Source organism: Peromyscus maniculatus, chromosome 4, assembly GCF_049852395.1.
Source record: "Peromyscus maniculatus bairdii isolate BWxNUB_F1_BW_parent chromosome 4, HU_Pman_BW_mat_3.1, whole genome shotgun sequence".
Taxonomy (NCBI): Eukaryota; Metazoa; Chordata; class Mammalia; order Rodentia; family Cricetidae; genus Peromyscus; species Peromyscus maniculatus.
The window spans coordinates 27,417,072-27,437,779 of NC_134855.1; the positions used below are offsets into that span (position 1 = coordinate 27,417,072).

Below are 20,708 nucleotides of genomic sequence, written 5' to 3' on the forward strand. Positions count from 1 at the left end.
AGACAGATCAATAGGTACATAGGTAGATAGAAAACATAAATTTACATATGTGTTAAACTACTTTTCTTTTTTTTTTTTTTTTTTTTTTTTGGTTTTTTCAAGACAGGGTTTCTCTGTGTAGCTTTGCGCCTTTCCTGGGACTCACTTGGTAGTCCAGGCTGGCCTCGAACACACAGAGATCCGCCTGCCTCTGCCTCCAGAGTGCTGGGATTAAAGGCGTGCGCCACCACCGCCCGGCTCAACTTTTCTTAAAACTTGATAATCAGTACTTTCTTTTTATATGTTCCTGTGTGCACGTGTGTGATTGCCCACATTTATTTGGGTGTATGTGAGTTCACCTATGTGCATGTGCACGTGTAGGTCCAGAGTTGATGTTGAGTGCCTTCTTTGATTGTCTCCACCTTATTTACTGAGGTAGGATCTATCAATGAACTAAGACTATACTAATCCCAACTAATCTAACTAGCTAGAGTCTTTCAGGGATCCCCCGTCTCTTCCTCCAGGCAGTTAGGGTTATATGTGGCTACTATATACTATATAAAGGTATATGCTGTACCTTTACATGGGGTCTGGGGATGCAAACTGCATATCTTCACATATGTATATCAAGTGCTTAATCCACTGAATTTTTGCTTTGGCCCCCAGGATGTTTTAAAAAGTGGGTATTTAAGATAAAATAAGAGTTTACTTTTTGACCTGAAACTCTTCATATTTAAATACATTCTGTTTTTCTTTATGCGTTGTTAATCTGGAAACCTGGTGCTATTTGTTCTGATATTCACTACCTAATACATTTCTCCACAATTTTATGGGAAGCAGAAAACACGCCCTTCTCCAGTATATGCGGTTGCCTCTGCTAAAGGAGAAGTGGAGAATGCTTCAGTCCTCAGTGCTTTATTCTCACATGATACTATCAGGATGCTTTTCCTTTCTTTTACCCATCTAACACTCATCATCCAATTAGGTTTTTTGTTTTTTGTTTTTTGTTTTTTTGAGGAAAGTGAGATTATAATATAATTAGAACATTTTTAGAACATTTCTCCCTTCCCTATCCTCTCATATAGCCTTACCCATTCTCCATCAAATTTATGTCCTCTTTAATTCACAAATTATTATTGCATGTGTACATGTATGTATTCCTAAATATACCCTGTTCAGTTTGTATAATATTACTTATATGTACGATTTCAGGCCTACTGTTGAGCCCTGGACAACCAATTGGTGTGCTCTTCCCTGGAGAAGACTATCTCTCCCACAGTCAGCATTCGGCATTTGCCTGTAGTTCTTTATGTAGGATTGAAGCCTCCTGGGCTTGATCCCATTCACTCTGGTATGTTTATTGTTGTCTTCATTCAGTTCATGTTTAGGCGGTCACGTTGGTGAGACATTATGGGTATAGTTTCTGACATTACTAGTAGACACAATCTCACTACCAACTCCCTGATGCTCTGGTTCTTGCAGTTTTTCTGCCCCTTCTTCTGCAATGATCCCTGAGCCTTAGATGTAGGCGTGCTTTGTAGATGTACCAGTGGGACTTGGCTCCTTGACTACATTTTGATGGGTTGTGGTTTTATACAGTGGTCTCCATCTGTTACTTATCTGTGGTGTAAAAACAGATGGCTATAGGTTGTTGTTAAGGATTATGCTGGTTTAGTGAATTAGAGGTTAGAGATTCTCTCCGATAACCATAACTTCTTTAGCACTGAGTAGTTAGCTAGTTTTCCAGTACCAGGCATGATTGCCCTTTTCTTGAGGGGCTCTTACATCCAGTTAGAGATCTGTTGATTACTGCCAAAGTGCATGACAATACTGCATTCTTTGGATTACCATACTGTGCTGGTCGTTGATGCGGTTCATAGGCTTAGTTGGGTAGGACTATTGAAGGACTATCTTTCATTGTATCCATTTAGTTTTTTTTTTTTTTTTTTTTTTTTTTTTGGTTTTTCGAGACAGGGTTTCTCTGTGTAGCTTTGCGCCTTTCCTGGAGCTCACTTGGTAGACCAGGCTGGCCTCGAACTCACAGAGATCCGCCTGGCTCTGCCTCCCAAGTGCTGGGATTAAAGGCGTGCGCCACCACCGCCCGGCCGTATCCATTTAGTTTTAACGCTATGCTACAAAGCTGTTTGTCCTCCTCTGTCTTTGAATTTTTATTCTGATTCAAGTAGTGTTTGATTTTTCAGTATTTTGAATATTTTTTACTCATATTGAGTATAGGAGTGAACTAATCTCTCAGTTTTTCCATATCCAAAATTGCCTTTTAATCAGCAACTTGTTTGTGCAAAGAATGCCTAGGCGGCCCTTATTTGTTTTGTTTTGTTTTCTCTCGTAGTCTGATCTCTTTCAATTTCATGTAGTTAAAATATAGAGTATAACGTCATTCTGTTATTTTTTCTTTATATATACTTGTTCTTTCTGGAAATTCAAAACATTTTCTGTCAGTATAGAAATTTCACTAAAAGGCATCTGATTTTCTGCCTATTTTGACTAATCTATATGGAATCTAGTGAGCCCTTTCATTCACATATTTAGTTCTTCTTCAAATAAAGAAACTTTACTTTTGTTATCCCTTCTTCCTAATCTCTAGTATTATTTTCTTTCTCGGAGGTATTTCGTCTTTTGCAAAGATTTTTTTGATGCTATTATCTAAGTCTGTTTTCCCTGAAGATTTCCTCCTCTGTATATTTGCTTCATATTTTAAGATATTTCTTCCATTTCACGTTAAAGGCCAGTAGTTAGGGCCTATATGTTACTTTACAGTTCCTCAGATTTTCCACTTAAAAATCACATTTTAAATTTCAGAATATGTTTTCAAACTGATGACGCCTTTTTGCTTTTATCATTTTTTTTTTTTTTTCCTCTTCAGCAGTTCCATTCCACTAGAAGCTCCTGGGCCCTAAAATACTTGTTTCTGTCTGTGACTGTTAGGTATCTTGAGCACATTCTAATTCTCCTCTATCTTTACTGGCTATTTGCAGCCTTTGAGTAACCAGCCCCAGTGTTCTCTATTCTTTGAGCTTTAAGTGTACCAAGTGACAAGCTTATTCCCTTTTCCCTTAGCTACCGGGATTATTTGGGTTAAAGTTCTCATAAGGAATAGAGCAGCTCTGACCCTTTTGTATCTGCCCTACAGTACTTCCATAAGCACTAGCCAGCCCTTACAAGCGCACACACATGGCCAGACAGTGTACATTTTGCTAACTCCACATGGCTTCTTAGCCACTCTTCAGTGTCCGTGAGCCTCAGAAAGGAACACAAATGTGCAGCCTGAGTCCCAGCATATTCTGTGTCCTTTTCCACCTTGTGAGCTCTGTGTTCTGGTGCTCATCAAAGGAGAGAAGCATCAGGTAGAGACGATGAAGGAAGGCAGGGGAGAGAATTCTCAAGTGACCCAGCAAGCTAAATAAAAGCAATGTGTTTAGTTCAGAGGCCAGTGTTTCAGGACAAACATAGAATTGTTTTATATATAGTCTCAGTTCCAGTTATGAAATCCTGTTTACAAATAAAGACCTGAGACAAACAACTGTAGTCTGGTATTATATGATCAGATTGAATTTTAAGGTAGGAGTCAAGGAAGAAAGTGCTGTAATTAAGTCGCAAATAACAAAAGTAGTAAAAAAATTAAAGCTCTTTTTCATATATTCTAATTTGCTTTCTGTGGTTGTGATAGACACCATAACCTAAAGTATCTTAGGGGAGAAAATGGTTTGTGTCAGCTTTTACTTCTAGGTCTTCATCCGTAGGAGTTGCCTGAAGTATGTGCACCGCCATGTTGATACCTGTTGCCCACAGGGATCAGAAAAGAGCATTAGATTCTCTGGAACTGGAGTTACAGACAGTTATAAGAAGCCATTTGGGTGCTAGGAACTGAACCCTGGGCCTCTGCCACAGCAGCAAGTACTATTAACTGCTGAGCCATCTCTGTAGCCCACTGATTTTCTTTTAACACAACATTCACACAAACTACTAAGATTATCCCTGTAAAAACTTTTTTTTTTTTATAATATCCTGCTATCTTTTCCAATTGCTAGCTATTTTCTTTCAACTTATATTGTTGCTGTCATTACTGACTTCTGTTTCTGTTTTAGCCTATGGCCTATCAACTTAGGCCACTCTGCTGCTCTTCACACTGGAGCTGCACAGTCCTCTTTTGTTCGTTTTGTGCTTTCCCTTCTCATGGAGCATCTTTCTCACTTTTCCTGTTAAATATGTGCCTTTCCTTCGACACCCATTCTATAAGTCTATGTCATGGTATAAATGAACAATATGTGTATTTGAATGCTGCTGAGCCTCAGTCCCTGTCCTCCTCGGCTTTCTCTATTCACTCTCATTTTGTGAGAAAAAGTTGCTACTAGCTGTTAATGTCTGAACTTCAATGCTACATATGCTGCTTAAATTATCAATGAAAAAATTTTTTTTGTAAAATAATTTCCTTGAGGTAAATAGTCTTTCAGTCCCTTAATAGGCAAGGATGTAGCTCATAGTATAGCTCTTACCTAGCATGCGTAAGTAAGACCCCGGGTTCATTCCCAGCACCCCAAAGTAGAGTATGGTGGTTGACAGTGAAAAGGTGGCACAGAGAAATTAGAAGAGTTTACCCAAGTTCAAAATGTTGATAATGGATTGGAAGCCATATCATATGAGATATGCTTAAATATTATACTGTAGGTATTATGTTTCCCTGTAGATAATAGCAATGACTGTTTAGTTTGAATTTTAGAAAACAAATGCATTTTGATGAAGTTAAATTGAAAATACCAAATGCTATTTTTTAGTACTGATGAAGTATGTAGTTTGATCTAGACAAAAGTAAATAAAAGAATTCATTTTAAGGCATTAGGCTTAAGTAATGGGTTTTAATAGTTGACACTTGAGAGTTTATTTAGGTTTTTTCCATCCCACATGAAAGTAATTAACTGTTGACAATTTCTAGTTTATATTCTGAGGGAATTACACAAATGCTATTTTAAATTCTGCAAAATATGAAAACTGATTTCATGATACCTCAAAATCTTTCCTTGTACTATAGTTATCTGAATCAGTGCTATTTAAAATTTGAATTTTAAGATGCTTTCTTATCCAAAGTACTTTAATCCTAATGCATTTTCATGTAAGTGGGGTGCAAACCATGTTTAACATATTGTGAAAATCCATGGAAATGTCTTAAATACTTTGTGCTTTATTATAGATAATGCATTTAAAAATAGACACATTTAAAAGTATAATTAGATTTAATTATAAAATAATTTTGGGCTGTTCAATTTTTAGTTGACAAATAGTTATGTATATTAATGGAGTATACCATGTTGTTTTGATTTGTGTATACATTGTGGAATGACTAAATCTAGCCAATTAGCATATTTTTGAGCTCACTAGTTAATATTTTTATAGTAAGAATATTCAAAATTGCTTAGCAATTTAAATATAAATGAAAAACAGTACTACTAATGGTTAATATAGAATAGACTAGAGCACTGAAGGTTAATCTTCAGTCTTCCTGGAGCTTTGAACTCTTTAATTAGCATCCTTTTCTCCTGACTTTCTCTTTTTTTTTTTTTTCATTTAGAATTTTTTTTTTCATTCATTTTACACACCAATCAAAGATCCCCTTCTTCCCTCCTCCTCCCCCCCAGGTGTCCCCTCCCAACCTACCCCCAGTCCCCCCACAAGAAGGCAACACCTAGTGGCTGGTAACTACCTTCCCACTGTTTCCATGAGAAGGTACATGTGAGTGAGAACAAACTTTGTTATTTCTTGCTTCTTGTCTTATCTTTCAGGATCCATTCATTTTGACATAAATTGTAGAATTTTTTCATTATAAGGAAATATGATATTCTACTCTATATCTGTAGCACCTTTTTGGTTCAGTCACTCATTGATGTACACCGAGATTTCTTTCAACTCTTGCCTGTGTAGATAATGCGAAAATGTGCATGAGGGTAGCAATCTTTCCTCAACTTAACTGTTCTTAGTTCTTTACCATATATTTTAGCTGTTAGCAATCTGATAGATGATATGGCAATTCTATCTTCAAGGTGCTTTTTAAGCATCTTTTGTAATTACTTTTCTTATCATTTTAGAGAAGATATGTTACTACATTCCCACTACAGAAAATGAAACAATGTGTGTTCCATTTTCTTGAAATTTTTGCTAACCTTTGTTGTCACTGTTATTTTGAAAATGACCTTTCTGGGGTAGTTTTACACTTTTATTGTGGTAGTTCAGATTAATAACAGCTGTAGATTTTTTTTCAATCTGGTAATAGGAACATAGGTTATCAGTGTATAGATTATTTTATGAATCTTCATCATTATTACATGTGTGGACATCAACATATAAATGTGATAAGGGCCTATCCTAGTTTGGTTTCTGTTGTTGTGAAAAACACTGACCAATTTGGTTTCTGTTGTTGTGAAAAACACTGACCAAAAAGCAAGTTAGGGAAGGAAAGGGTTTATTTATCTTACACATCCTGATCATAGATGGTCACTGAGGCAAGTAAGGGCAGGAACACAAGCACAAGCAGAGGCAGAGCCCCTGGGGGAAAGTTGTTTACTGATTTACTGCCTATGGCTTGCTCAGCCTGCTTTCCTATATCACCCAAGACCACTTACCCTGGAATGGCAGCACCCATGATGGACTGCCACCCCCCCCCCATGTTAATTATTAATGAAAACAAACATGCCCCCACAGATTTGCCTACAGGCAATGCCAGAATTAAGTTTCCTTCTTCCCAGATGACTCCAGTTTGTATCAAGTTGACAAAACTAGCCAGCATAGGGACAATTTAAAAATCTTTATTCAACCATGAATAAGTGCTACATGGAGTTTCAAATCCATTAGTGTTCTTGTTCACAGAGCCTGCGTTTAGAAGACCACACCTTGAATTCATTGTTATGAATGTTGAATGTGTGTTGAGTCACAAGTTGGTAGATAACATAAGCTCCTTTTCTCATGTTTTTTCCTGTTACATTTTTTTTTTTAACTTATAGGGTCCATTTGTTTTGTTTTTATATCCCAATCAAAGTTTCCCCTCCCTTCCCTCTTCCTAGCTCCTACTTTTCCCCAACCTTTTCCACTCCTCCACTGTTTCTCTTCGGATACAGGCTGGACTCCTATGTATATCAACCACCATGGTTTATCAAGTTGCCGTGAGACTAGGCACTTCCCTAAGGCTAATGACAATCCAGTAGGAAGAATAGGCCCAAAAAAGCAGGCAACAGACTCAGATGTTCCCACTGTTGGGAGTCTCACAAGAAGACCGAGTTACACAACTGGAACATATATGCAGAGGCTCCCTGGTTGTCAGTTCAGTCTTTGTGAGATGCTATGAGCCCAGGTTAGTTGATTCTATGGGTTTTCTTTTGGTGCCCTTAATACCACTGGGTCCTACGATCCTTTCTGCCCCTCTTCTGCAGGATTCCCCGAGATCTATCTACTGTTTGGCTGAGAGTCTCAGCATCTGTTTCCATCAGGTGCTGGGTGAAACTTCACTGATAACAGTTGGGCTAGGCATCAATCTATGAGTATAGCATAATATCATTAGGAATAATTTCATTGATCTTTTTTTTTCTTTTGTTTCTATCCCAGGTCTCTGGGGTATTGTGCCTCTGAGGCCTGGTCCTCAGAGGTGAGGGTATGGGTCTCCACCTGTGCCAGTCATTAGTTGGTCAGTCACTCTCACAATTTCTGCACCACCATTGCCCAGCACATCTTGTAGGCAGGATAATTTGTAGGTTGAAGGGTTTGTGGCTAGGTTGGTGTCCCAGCCTCTCCCCTGGAAATCTTGCCTGGTTATAGGAGATGGCTGATTCAGGCTCCATATGCCCTATTGCTGAAAGTCTTAGCTAGGGTCACCCTTATAGATTCCTGGGAGTTTCCATTGCTCTCGGTTTCTATTCCATCCCAGAGATCCCCGTGATTCATTGTCTCTCCCAGTACTCTCTCCTTCCATCCTCTCCTGACCTGATCCTTCTTGTTCCATCTCTGTTCCCCCTTCCAGGCCCCTCTTCCCTTCCATTGATAATGTCTGTTCTTTGCCTCTTCACAGTGAGATTCATGCACCCCCCCCCCCTTGCTGTCCTTATTGCTTAGCTTCTCTGGATCTGTGGGTTGTAGCATAATTCTCTTTACTTTACAGCTAATATTCACTTACAAGTGAGAGCATAGCACACTTGTCTTTCTGGGTCTGGGTTACCTCACTCAGGATGATCTTTTCTAGTTCTCTACATTTGCCAGCAAATCCTGATGTCATTGTTTTTAACAGCTGAGTAGTACTCCATTGTGTAAATGTACCATATTCTCTTCATCTATTCTTTGGTTGAGGGACATCTAGGTTGTTTCCAGGTTTGACTATTACGAATAAAGCTGCTATGAACATAACTGAGCAAATGTTCTTATGGTGTATGGTGGAGTATCCTTTGGGTATATGCCCAGGAGTGGCATAGCTGGCTCTTCAGGTAGATTGATTCTGAATTTCCTGAGAAACCACTGTATTGATTTCCAAAGTGGCTGTGCAAGTTTGCATGCCTACCAGCAGTGGAGGAGTGCTCCTCTTGCTCCATATCCTCTCCAGCATGAGCTGTCACTTATGTTTTTGGTCTTATCCATTCTGACGGGTTAAGATAGAATCTCAAAATGGTTTTGATTTTCATTTATCTGATAGTTAAGAATGTTGAACATTTCTTTCAGTAATTCTAAGTGATTTTGAGATTCATTTGTTGAGAATTCTCTGTTTAGATCTGTGCCCCATTTTTTTAATTGACTTATTTGGGTTTTTGATGTCTAGTTTCTTGAGTTCTTTCTATATTTTGGACATCAGTCCTCTGTCAGATATAGGTTTAGTGAAGATCTTTTGTCTTGCCAACCTTTTTTGTAGGAACAGTTCTGCCTTCCCTAGAATAGGAAGGAAAAACATGAGGGAATTTTGAAGTAGAGAAACTAACTCCTAATAGTCATCTTAATAGGATATGAGATGGTATACCCTTTTGGTTTCTCTTGTATTTTCTTGTTAATTGCCAGACTTTCATTATATTTTATTCATTTTTTTGCCATTCTCGTCTTTTGAGAAATATATATTTAGATGCTGTGCTTATTTTAATTTTTTTCTTAAATCATATTAGTTACTTATGTATTTTGGATATTTGTTTTCCACCATTATGGTGGTACAAATATTTTCTCCTATTCAGTAGTTTATTAATTACTTTGTTTCTTTGTCATAAAGTTTCTTAATTGACACAGTCCTTTCTGTCTGTTTTCCTTTTGTTCCTAGTGTTTTGGAATCCCTAAAAATAATTTTCTAAAACAGAGTTGTAGACTATGTAACATTGTTATAGCAGGGATTATGTTTATGACTCCTTCCCAATTGTACTTTACATTTATGCATGGTATAATAAAAAAGTACAGTTTTAGTCTTGTCTGTGTGACTATCCATAGCCATTTAGTGAAACCTTTTTCTCAACTGTACATATTTTACACCTTTGTTAAAAATCAATTGATTATAAATGAGTGGGTTTATTTCCAAGGTTTCCTATCCTATTAGTCAATCTTTCTCTTTTTGTAAATTATTTTTTTATAACAATAACTTTATTTCTTGAAATCATTGAGTGTCATGCTTCCAATTTTATTCTTTTTGTTTTGGGTCTTCTCTGATTCCATACAGTGTTTATGACTGCTTTTTCTAGACTTGTGAAATAAAATGATACTGTTCTTTTAAACAATGATTTATTGAATGTGTGTATCACACTGGTTGTGTAGACATTTTCACAGTGTAGCTTCTTTTGATCCATGATGCTGTATATTGCTCCATTTATTTGTGTCTTCTTTCATCAATATTTTATAGTAGTCAGGGTACAGATGTTTCATATCCTTGTTAAATTTATACCTCAAACCTTCAGGTTTATACCAGATTAGCCAGATTAATTCTTAGCATTATACAACAGAGGCAAATTCTTACCCACTGAATTCCTTTTCGTACTTCCTTCTCAATATGAATGAATTTCCAATAGTCAACTCTGAAGATGACCAATAATTTAAGGAAAGCTTTCAATATTAAGAAAAAAAAGAACCAAAAATTATTTAATGGAATCATGAGGAAAATGACAATGAAAGTAACCGAAATATACAATACAAACAAACAGAAAAAATAATAGTAAACACAGCTAGAGAAAAATAGTCTGTAATTAATATTCTCAAAGTATTACTGGAAAATGTTGTGAATGTTAAATAAAAATAACTGCTACATAAGAGTTTTTGAACTGTAAAAAGGCAGATATTTTTAATTAAAATATAGCAAATAAATATCAAAATAGAACAGTCTAAAAATAACTATAGAGCACTCACTCCCAAGAAATTGAATAAGTAAAGAATTAAAATCAAAAATTCAAAATAACCTGAGTCCTCACTGAGGTACATTAAATGAAAAAAATACATCAAGGGAAATAATTTCAGTATACCAGGAATAAAGAACTTGCAGGAACTTGTTGAGGGACACAGAACAGAAGTAGTTAACACTGGAGAAGTAAACTAGCAGTGGCCTTATATAGTTATTGCAATTGTGAATCCTGCTCTTCAAATGATAATTACACAGGACTTTGTAGTAATAGAATATAGAGAGACGACCTCCCTCTACTTCAAAACACATATTTTTTTTTGTTTGTTTTTCATGAAGTATTTTATTAAAAAACTACTGGACAGCATTAATAGAAATGTTCAAGTTAATCAAAAAAGAAAGGTACACAAGAATGGAACAACATACACCATTCAGGAAAGAGCAAAAATGCCTGTGTTTAATATACCAAAGAAACCTATTCAATATCATACCCTACAAGCGAGACATTTCAGAAGCGTTTTTCAGGAACCAGTGGAGATTTAAATCTTTAACTTAAAGGGAAATATAGTTATATACAACTAACATTGATGTTGAAACATACATAAAAATTATAATGTAAATTAGGAATATGAAAAAATGGTGTACTTTATTAACTCAGGGAAAATAAAGTCATTGCTCTAGTTCATTTCTTTTTTTTTGTTTGTTTGTTTTTTTCCGTTTTTTTCGAGACAGGGTTTCTCTGGGTAGCTTTGCGCCTTTTCCTGGAACTCACTTGGTAGCCCAGGCTGGCCTCGAACTCACAGAGATCCGCCTGGCTCTGCCTCCCGAGTGCTGGGATTAAAGGCGTGCACCACCACCGCCCGGCTCTAGTTCATTTCTTGATGTTCACTATTTTAAAAAACCTGAACTATGGCCACTCATTAACCCCCAATTTTAACAGTATTTAATAAATGTAAGCTATGGTGCAGGGCATGTATTGATCCATAAGTTTAACACCCATTGTTGATTAAAGCTAGTAAATGAAGAAAGAAGCAGATGATCAAGAACAGTTTTAAGATTGATACCAGATGAGAAAACCAGAACAGATGAAAACAGTTGCCTCTTAGGACACAGAAAAGAGAGATGGATGGGGTAGAAAGTATTAGTCTTCACTCTTTAGTCTTCTAATTGAAATTAAATCAATTTTAGAAGTATTGCAGCTGTTCAGTGTACTGATGCATGTTTATAATTGTAGTACTTGGAGAGTTGAGAAAAGAGCATTTTGAGTTTAAAGCTATTCTGGGCTATGTATCAATACTTTATCTTCATAATAATAAGTAAAACAGTAGTCTTCCTTTTGTGAAAGTAATATGCCATACTTCATTGATATAGTATAGAAAATTTGAAAGAAGCAAGGAAGTGCTTTAGAGAATACCTCTTATACATGTTATCTAATTAACTGATATATAGTTGTTCATGATGTCAATTTATAATTATTTTCATTACTCTAAGTTATGTTCAAGTTACTCTTTTCAAACCTTTTGTCTTAGGTTTGTTTTCTTTTGTGCAAGTTGTCTTTTGCCTGATTATAAGTATGTGCACTACCTGTGTGCCTGTTGCCCTTAGAGACAAGAGTGTGTCAGATGACATCAACTGAAATTACAAATGATTGTGAGCTACTTTGTAGGTATTGGGACTGACGCTGGGGTATCTGCAAGAGCAACAATGTTCTTAGCCTCTTTGCCATCTCTCCAGACCCTCGTGTGTAGCTAGAGTTTTCCGCCTTGCCCACAGTCAGGACAAATCTTTGTCACCCGCCAGTCCCACAGCCGCTCAGACCCAACCAAGTAAACACAGAGACTTATTTTGCTTACAAACTGCATGGCCGTGGCAGGCTTCCTGCTAACTGTCCTTATCTTGCTAACTGTGCTTTTATCTTAAATTGATCCGTTTCCATACATCTATACCTTGCCATGTGGCTGGTGGCTTACTGGTGTCTTCACATGCTGCTGGTCATGGTGGCGGCTGCAGTGTCTCTGGTCATGGCGGCGGCTGCAGCATCTCCTTCTGCCTTTCTGTCCTTTTATTTCTCCTCTCTGTTAGTCCCGCCTATCTTTCCTGCCTAGCCACGGCCGATCAGGTTTTATTTATTAACCAATCAGAGCAACTTGACATACAGACCATCCCCCAGCACAGCCAAGTGCAGACCATCTCAAACACCTGCACTCAGGCCCATGGTCCTAATCATCCTCTATGCGGACCTGCTGGGTAACGCCACAAAGAACCCAAGAAGGGCTCCCACAGGACATACAGAACATCCCACAGCACTCGTGGTATTCTTGATCTTAGTAATTTAAGTCTTTTTAATCATTCTAGCTAAAGAGTTTCCAAATGGTCATTCCCCTTGTGTTTCACTTATTTACATTCTGAATTTTATTTCTTTTGTTTACTCTTTCCTAATGCTTGATCTGAATTTTATTTAATTCATTTTTTTAAAATCCTTTTGCTTAAAGCAAAATGTTCCTGTTTCTCTCAAGATACTTTATTTGACCGGTTGGTTATTTACAGGTATTATTAAATTTTCACATATGTGTGAATGTCCATATTAACTTGAAGAGAATGCTATTGTAGTTTGGTTTCTGATGCTATGATCAACACCATGACCAAAAGCAATTTGGTCTTACAACTTTACAGTCCATCTTCCAGGGAGGCCAGTGCAGTACCTCAGGCAGGGACTGAAGAAGGGACCATGGAAGAATATTGCTTCCCTTGGCTAGTTTTCCATGGCTTGCTCCGCTACTTTTCTTAGTGTTGGCCCACCTGCCTCTGGAATAGCACTATCACACTGGACTGGACAATTCTGCATCAATTAGCAATCAAGAAAATGTCCACAGACATGCCCATGGGCCAGTCTGTTGGAGGCAATTGAGTTTCTTTCCTCAAATGAAGTTGACAAGTGAAGTTAATTATGACAAATAATTTTATGCTCTTGTTGGTCAAAATATTCTATATATGTGCTACGCCTAAGGTTTACTATGCTTCTTCTGTCTTCTCTTTCCCTGTTGATTTTCTGCTTAGTTATGTCATTCATTATTGAAAGGAGATTAGCCAAGTCTCCATATATTGCTAATCTGTCTCTTTTTCTCTTCAGTTCTGTGAGTTCTAGGCCTTTTTTGTTAGGTTTGTATTTGTGTCTAATAGCTTTGTCTTTCTGACATCTTTATTATTAAAAATATCTTTGTCTTGATTAAAAATTCTTACAATACCAATGTCTCCTGTCCAGCACTTTTGGTTGCTGTTTCTGTCTTTGAATCAAAAATATATCTGAAGCTGGATGTATTGCTGCATGCCCTTAATCCCAACACTTGGGAAGCAAAAGCAGGTGGATCTCTATGAGTTCAATGTGTGTGTGTGTGTGTGTGTGTGTGTGTGTGTGTGTGTGTGTAATATATAATATATGTATGTATATATAATAAGCCTATATTTCTTGTTTTTTCTTTGTGTGAGTTATTTTGCATCAGAGTTCTGTAGTTCAGTCAGGCCTTGAACTTACTGTGTAGCTGAGGCTGGCCTTGAATTACCTATGCTCCTGATTACCCCTCTCCTAGTGAGATAGACATGCACCACTGTTCTTGGTATAGCTTGGCCTGGCCTGGCCCTCTGTATCTCTTTTAAACTGTAAAATACATTTTGTCTGATACTAAGAAAGTTATGTTAGTTCATTTTTTGGTTTAAGGGATACGTTTTGCATTTTTTTACTTTCGATATTTGACATACTTGTACTATGTACATACATACTTATGCATATATGTAGCTGAAGTTTTTCTGGTTTCTCCTGGCTCCCGTGGCCCCGCAGCCACTCAGACCCAAATGAACACACAGAGGCTTATATTAATTACGAACTCTATGGCCTAATGGCTCAGACTTCTCACTAGCTAGCTCTTACATCTTAAATTAACCCATTTCTATAAATCTATACTTTGCCACATGGCTTGTGGCTCATCAGTACTTTATATCTTGCTTCTTCTGGTGATGGCTGGCAGCTTCTCCTCTGCTCTGCTTTTCTCCTTCCTCTCTCTCTAGTTGGAATGTCCCACCTAAGCTTATTCTGCCTCACCGTTGGCCATACAGCTTTATTTATGCATTTATGTATTATGGATAGTGTGTAATTGGGTCAGATTTATTTTCCATTGTGCCAGTCTCCATCTTTTGGTAAAAACTGTAATTGGTGTTTGGGTAGAATTACATGTACCATGTTGGTATTTGTATTCCTTGTCTTTCGATCTCTAGTCCTCCATCACTACCAGCTGTTTGTTGTTTTGTTTTGATTTGTAACTGGCATTTTAGGGTCTCATTTATAACCTCATAGTGAAAATGAAAGAAAATAGGAATACAGAAATCCTAAATGTGGAATTTTCAAGTGCAATTGCAGTAGGTAAAAGCAAAGAATCATGAAAACCTTAAAACTACTATTTCTAAAGCTGATTATATCATTAAATGCCAACTCAGCTTAACTTTTGGTTAGAGGAAAAGAAAGTAAATCTTTCATATATTCTAATACTTAGAGATATTCTTTGTCATTAAAAACCTGTCCCATAATTTTTTTTTTTTTTTTTTTTTTTGGAGACAGGGGTTTCTATGTAGCCCTGGCTGCCCTGACCTTAGTAAGTAGACCAAACTGAACTCAAACTCACAGAGATCCACCTGCATCTGCCTTCCCAAGTGCTAGGATTAAAGGTCTGTGCCATTTTGCCTAGAAATCCTTTATTTGAAGACTTTTAAAAGATGCTTTAAATTATAATAAAAGATAATATTAATTATTTGTGATGAGAGTATATTGCTATCTAAATTCAGCACAACTGTATTGCCTAACAGTGCATGTATAAGGGGTTTACATAGTGAGACACTATTACTAAAAAACAAAGAAAACAGACAGATGACTCAGAATAAAGTGTTTCTTGGGCATTGTGAGAGCTTGAGTTTGGATTGTAAACGCCAGATGTGCAGGTATGCAACTGTAACTCAAGTGGGAGTGTGTGAAAGCAGAAGGTGGTAGAAGCTGGTTTGACAATATTGTCTAACTGAAACTAGGCTTTGGGTTCAGCAGAAGACCCTGTCTCAGATAAGTACTTCAGTAAATGAATGTGGAGAAGCAATCAAGGAAAGAAATCCTAACATCAACCTCTGGTCTCCACTTGAGCACACAAACAAACACACAGGTTCATGTGCACATATAAAAGTGTATATGATACCTTCTTAAACATAGCTATACATTCTGTAGTTAATCAGTCCTGTTCTTCCAGTAAGTCTACAGACTTAAATAATTTATCAGAAAAACACCTGGAATAACCAATAACAAATAGGTTTCTTGAACTGTAGACTAATTTCTTTTTAAGAAATAGGTTTCAAAGTTCTCTAAGGATTGTTCAGCTCCATACAAACATGAAAGAAATTAAAGATCCTTTTTATTTTCCCTTCTCCCTGTCTAGTAAGATGCACCAGGAACCTTATTTGTTCTTAAGAAAAACAGATTCAAAGGCATCCTCTTGTTTACCCAGTCAGCAGTTGCAGTATTGAGTTGGCATAAGATTATTACACTTAACAATTTCACTTAGATTACCTCTTTTAACAATGATTTTGATCCATTTGAAGGATTAAGTGTTCTTTGATCATCAAGAACAACCAGAAGGCAACCATGCATTTTAGGTTGCCGTTTGAGAACAAGATTTTTCATAAACCAGCAGGGAAAAAAATTACCTCTTCAAATACAAATGAAGCAAAATCATGCTGTTCTAGCAACTATGGTCACTCTTACCACTTAAAGTTGGTACTGTATGATCCTTCATCATTCTAGCAGTGCTCAGATGAGATAAGTACCATTAAGGGTAGCAACAAAAACAAGAGGGTCAGTCAATATTTTGCTGTAAACTCCTTGGTCCTCAGAACCCATGCAAACCTTAGTGCCTTCAATCTCTGTCCAAGTCCTTTTTAAACTGTAATCTTCTATGAAAATCTCTTAATAGTTATGACTAATGCCAGTGCTGGGAAAACCTTTATAAACTGTAGTTTAATTAGGAAAGGTGACTTGCTGCATCAGATACAGATTTCGACTATAAAAAAATAGCTGATAAGATAGCATCCATCTTCATGCTTACAGGCAAGTGAGTGTGCAATACTTTGAATGGATTGAAATGGCTCTCTGCTGTTGTCTTCAGTTTGCTGAGCAAGTCTGAGTAGAAGATCATCTTCATGGAGGCAGTTAAGCCCATGTCATCATATCTGTAATTATAAGACCTACAGTTCTTGTAATAGGTTTCCATAGGTGCCATATGGGAAACGAAAGAACTGTAAGCAGGTTTGTGTTAACATTGCTGCTTTCCAAATTCTGTGATGACCTTGGAGATTAGCTGTGGGTACCCTGGTAAATATTAATTGTCCAGGTCGTTTCAATAAAGTAAAACTTAACATATGGAAAAGCAGCACTGCGCAGTGTCCCTGTCTTATAGGCCTCTTGAATTTTTGCCCATCATTTCCACAGAATCGGTGGTGGTTGTGACATCATTTCTATGACTTGTGCCATCTTTCATTCTACTAATGGTGTCAACTTTGGTTTAGACTTTTTTTTTTTCAAGACAGGATTTCTCTGTGTAGTTTTGGTGCCTGTCCTGGATTTCACTCTTTAAACCAGGCTGGCCTAGGACTCACAGAGATCCGCCTGCCTCTGCCTCCCAAGTGTGTGTGTGTGTGTGTGTGTGTGTGTGTGTGTGTGTGTGTGTGTGTGTGTGTGTGTACACACACACTCACACAAGCACTTGTGCATGTGTATGGGAGTAAGTTTAAAGGCCCAGTGCATGTCAGTGTTCTTCCTCAATCACCTCAGTTTTCTAACACAGGGTCTCTAACTGAACCAGAATCCCAGATTAGCTACTCTAGGTGGCCAGATCTTGCTGACTCCGCCTCCCCAGTGCTGAGACTGCAGGCAAGTGTTGCCACACTTAGCTTTTAACATGGGTGCTGGGAATGCAAATCCAGATCCTTAGTGCTTGCATGGCAAGCTCTTTCCTGGCTGAGCCATCTCCCAACCCCTCAAGCATTAATTCTTTGGCTGGCTGTATGTTTTAGAGTTATTTTCTTGCTGCTTTCCCTTGTGATTCTAATTAGCATCGTAATGCAAAACAATTTAATTTAGATTAATATTACCTTAATTAAAATACAAAAACTTTGGGTATGATTTCATTTGGTCCCTATTTAATTTATGCTAATGTTGTCCTTCAAATTTATGTTTCTGTATATTATAAACCTAGTCAAACTATTTTAAATTATGCCTTTGTCTTTTAAACCAGAGTGATGGGGAAACGTAAGTAAAAATATATATACATATTTCATATAAACCTTTATAATAGTGACTTTTGTTGATGCTCTTTATTTGTCTAGTTGAATTAAAATTTCTGTCTAGTATTCTTCTTTTTGGTCTGAAGGAGTCTCTTAATTATTTTTTTGCCTGATTTGATGAAATATTCGTTCAAGGTTTTTGTTTAGTGTGGGTGTGAGTTTAAAAGTCTTGATTTCTTTGTGATAAGTTACATGTTAGAAGTCAAATTCTTGTTTAATATGTTTTCCTTTTAGTACTTAATTTTTTTTCTTTTTGAAGTTCTATGTTGTAACTTGGGGGCCAAAAGTTAAATCTCGGGAAAAAAAAAAAGAATACTGTAGCTTTGAAATGTGCCCCAGAAGGATTGTTTGGACAGTGGTAGTCTTCAGTGATCTGAAATGAAGGCTAGGGTACAGATATGTGGACTATCAGACCAAGAGTAGTGGGAGTTCTGTGAGGACCAGGGATTTGAGAACTCTTGTCTTCCCAGCTATAGAACTGATGGATCAGCAGCTGCCCACCTGCAAGTGTACACAGCTGCCCTAGGAATAGGTGTGATGCACAGGTTACTCCAGAACTGGAAAGAGGTAGGGTCAGAGCACACTTAAAGGCCTAGTGTTTTGTTGAGGTTTAGGCACTTCTCTTCCCTTTTTGTTGGTTTTGTTCTTGTGTTGTTTTGGGATTCAGGCACTGCAATTTAATAAATATTCTTTGTATTCTTGCAAGCCTTTAATTCCTAAAGTCCTAAAAAGCGTTGGATTTGACGGTTTGCTGCTATTATTATTGCTGTGTTCATAGCACCAGTCCTTATGTTTTTTTAAATATATTTTTAGCACTCAAATCATAGAAATATTAAAAAAGGGTATTGTAGCTAAAGTTTATACCCTAAATACCTAGTCCCTTTGATCCCAACCAGTATTTGAACTAGTGTCCCAACCAGTATTTGAACTAGTGTTAGCAGTTATTGCATATTTTTACTATGTGTATAGAAGGGTACTTAGTACTCATCACTGTTTTGTGTGTAAAAGACTTGGTTAACCTTGGAGATCAGTGCTCACTGTTTTGTATGTACATGGCTTTTTGGTTAACCCTGGAGTCCAATGCATAATGGCACAAAGAGCTTTCAAATTTGTTTAATTAGTCAGTGGTTCTTTGGTTCATTTTGCTTTCTACATTCTTAAATTAAAATGTAATTATATTATTTCACTTCTTTTCTCCTTCCTCCAAACCTTCCCATATCTCACCCTTGCTCCCTTTCAATTTCATGATGTCTTTTTCTTTGACTGTTATTGTTACATATACACACATGCATAAATACAACCTCCTGAGTCTGTTTAGTGTTACTTATATGTACATGATTTCAGGGTTGGCCATTTAGTGTTGGATTGCCCACTAGGACCTGATCCCTGAGGAAGACTAATGCGACCTCTCTCACCATTCCTTATTTGCCCATAAATTAAATTAATAAACGTATCCTTACTTTTTGAGTAATTTATATTTCTAATGGAAGAGGCTTAGCAAATAAATTATATTATATGCCCGATGTTGATCAGTTTTGTGGAGAAAAATGAATCAGAAAAGATTGCCAAGGAACTAGAATAGGGTATTAGTTCTAAATGAAGCACCTATTAACTAAGGAACCATCTGAAGAATTGATAGAGTGAGTCACATGACTATCTAGGCAAGATTGGTCCAAAATGTGGAAACTGTGAAATAGGAATGTGCTTTGCATTTTGCCAAAAGTACAGGGTAACCATTATGCTGGACTTGTGTGGGAGGGGTGAGGGTGAAGGGCAGTAGAACAGCTCAGTGCTCAATGAGACACTAGGACATACAGTTTTATTGGGTCTATATCCATGTTTTTTTTAATTGTGAATTTTTCTTCCATACTTAACTTCTACCAGTCTCCTTTCATTTTTTTACTCCTCTAACAATTAGGAAGTCACCACTTCTAACTCATGTTTCTCATCTGGCTATTCTCTTCATTTTCAGCAGGTTTTACTTACAGCCTTTATCATGGATCTGCTGCCTATAACCAGTATTCATTTGCTAGCATTTTGAACACCTTTTTTTTTTTTTTTTTTGTACCAGGTATTGTGCCACACATTGTAGATACAATAGTCATCAAACTAGAAGTAATCATAGCTGTTGCAGGAATCTCTCTGGAATGAGCACTCGCTACCAGTGAGAGTGAAAAAGGAGATGCAGCCACTAGTGGACCAAAGCCAGGGTAGCTCCTGAAACACTGTTTCTGAGTCCAGTTTGCATTCTCATTTTATGCTCTAAAGCCACAAGAGGGGCTAAGCAAGCAAGCGTGTAGGATTTATAGAGCACATGTGGCAGGTAGCTTGGGGGCTTTGCCTTTTCAAAGGCATATGTTTCAGTTGACAGTTGTAGGCTTTTGTAGTCAGGTTGCTAAGGGCAATGACCTGTTCTGTTTCAGATGTTTTTCCAGGTCATTCTGTCTCAAGTAGCAAGGTGAAATCATGTTTGGTAATAAGCAGTACATGCGTGCTTTAAGTAAATCAATAAATAAATCAATAAATGAGTATTTAATAATTGATCTCTACCTCATTCTACTTCATTGCCCTGATAAAATTCAAAACAACCTGGGGAAGGAAGCGTGGATGATACAAATAATTAGGGACATAGCAGTGTAATAAGTATTTTAAGAACAAGCAATGTCCATCATATGTGAAGTAGGTAGCTCCATCTGTGAATGTGAATGCAAGCTTTCCAAAGGAAGGTATACTCTTAAGAGAAATAATATAAGTGGGCATTAGATTTTAAAAGAGAAAACAAATGGTAACCAAACAAATGGACCAGTTGTGCAAATGCTAAAACAAAGCCAAGCAGACAAATGAAAGAACTGAACCGGAAGTGATTTACTGTTAGAGGACTGGAGAGGAGTGACTCAGCATGGGGCTGGGGGAGAGCTTGATGGGGTTGTGCATGGCATCTTGGGGCCCTAGTGAAGTATTTGCTGATGCATTTGTCACCAATCAGCCATCTTAAAACATTGACATGGTT

The 20,708-nt window shown here is 37.2% G+C and overlaps 1 protein-coding gene across 12 annotated transcripts in view; it reads left to right on the top strand.

The window, feature by feature from the left end:
• The window catches only part of Mbd5 (methyl-CpG binding domain protein 5), a 368,286-nt gene that overhangs the window by 109,177 nt on the left and 238,401 nt on the right, over nucleotides 1–20,708 (top strand). The window contains exon 2 of one of the 12 annotated variants that reach the window (XM_076569413.1): nucleotides 1,192–1,330. The exons of the other annotated variants lie outside the window; for them this stretch is intronic. The gene's annotated coding sequence lies outside the window, so the exon portion shown is untranslated. The remainder of the gene's footprint in view (nucleotides 1–1,191; nucleotides 1,331–20,708) is intronic. 12 annotated transcript variants of the gene reach the window in all.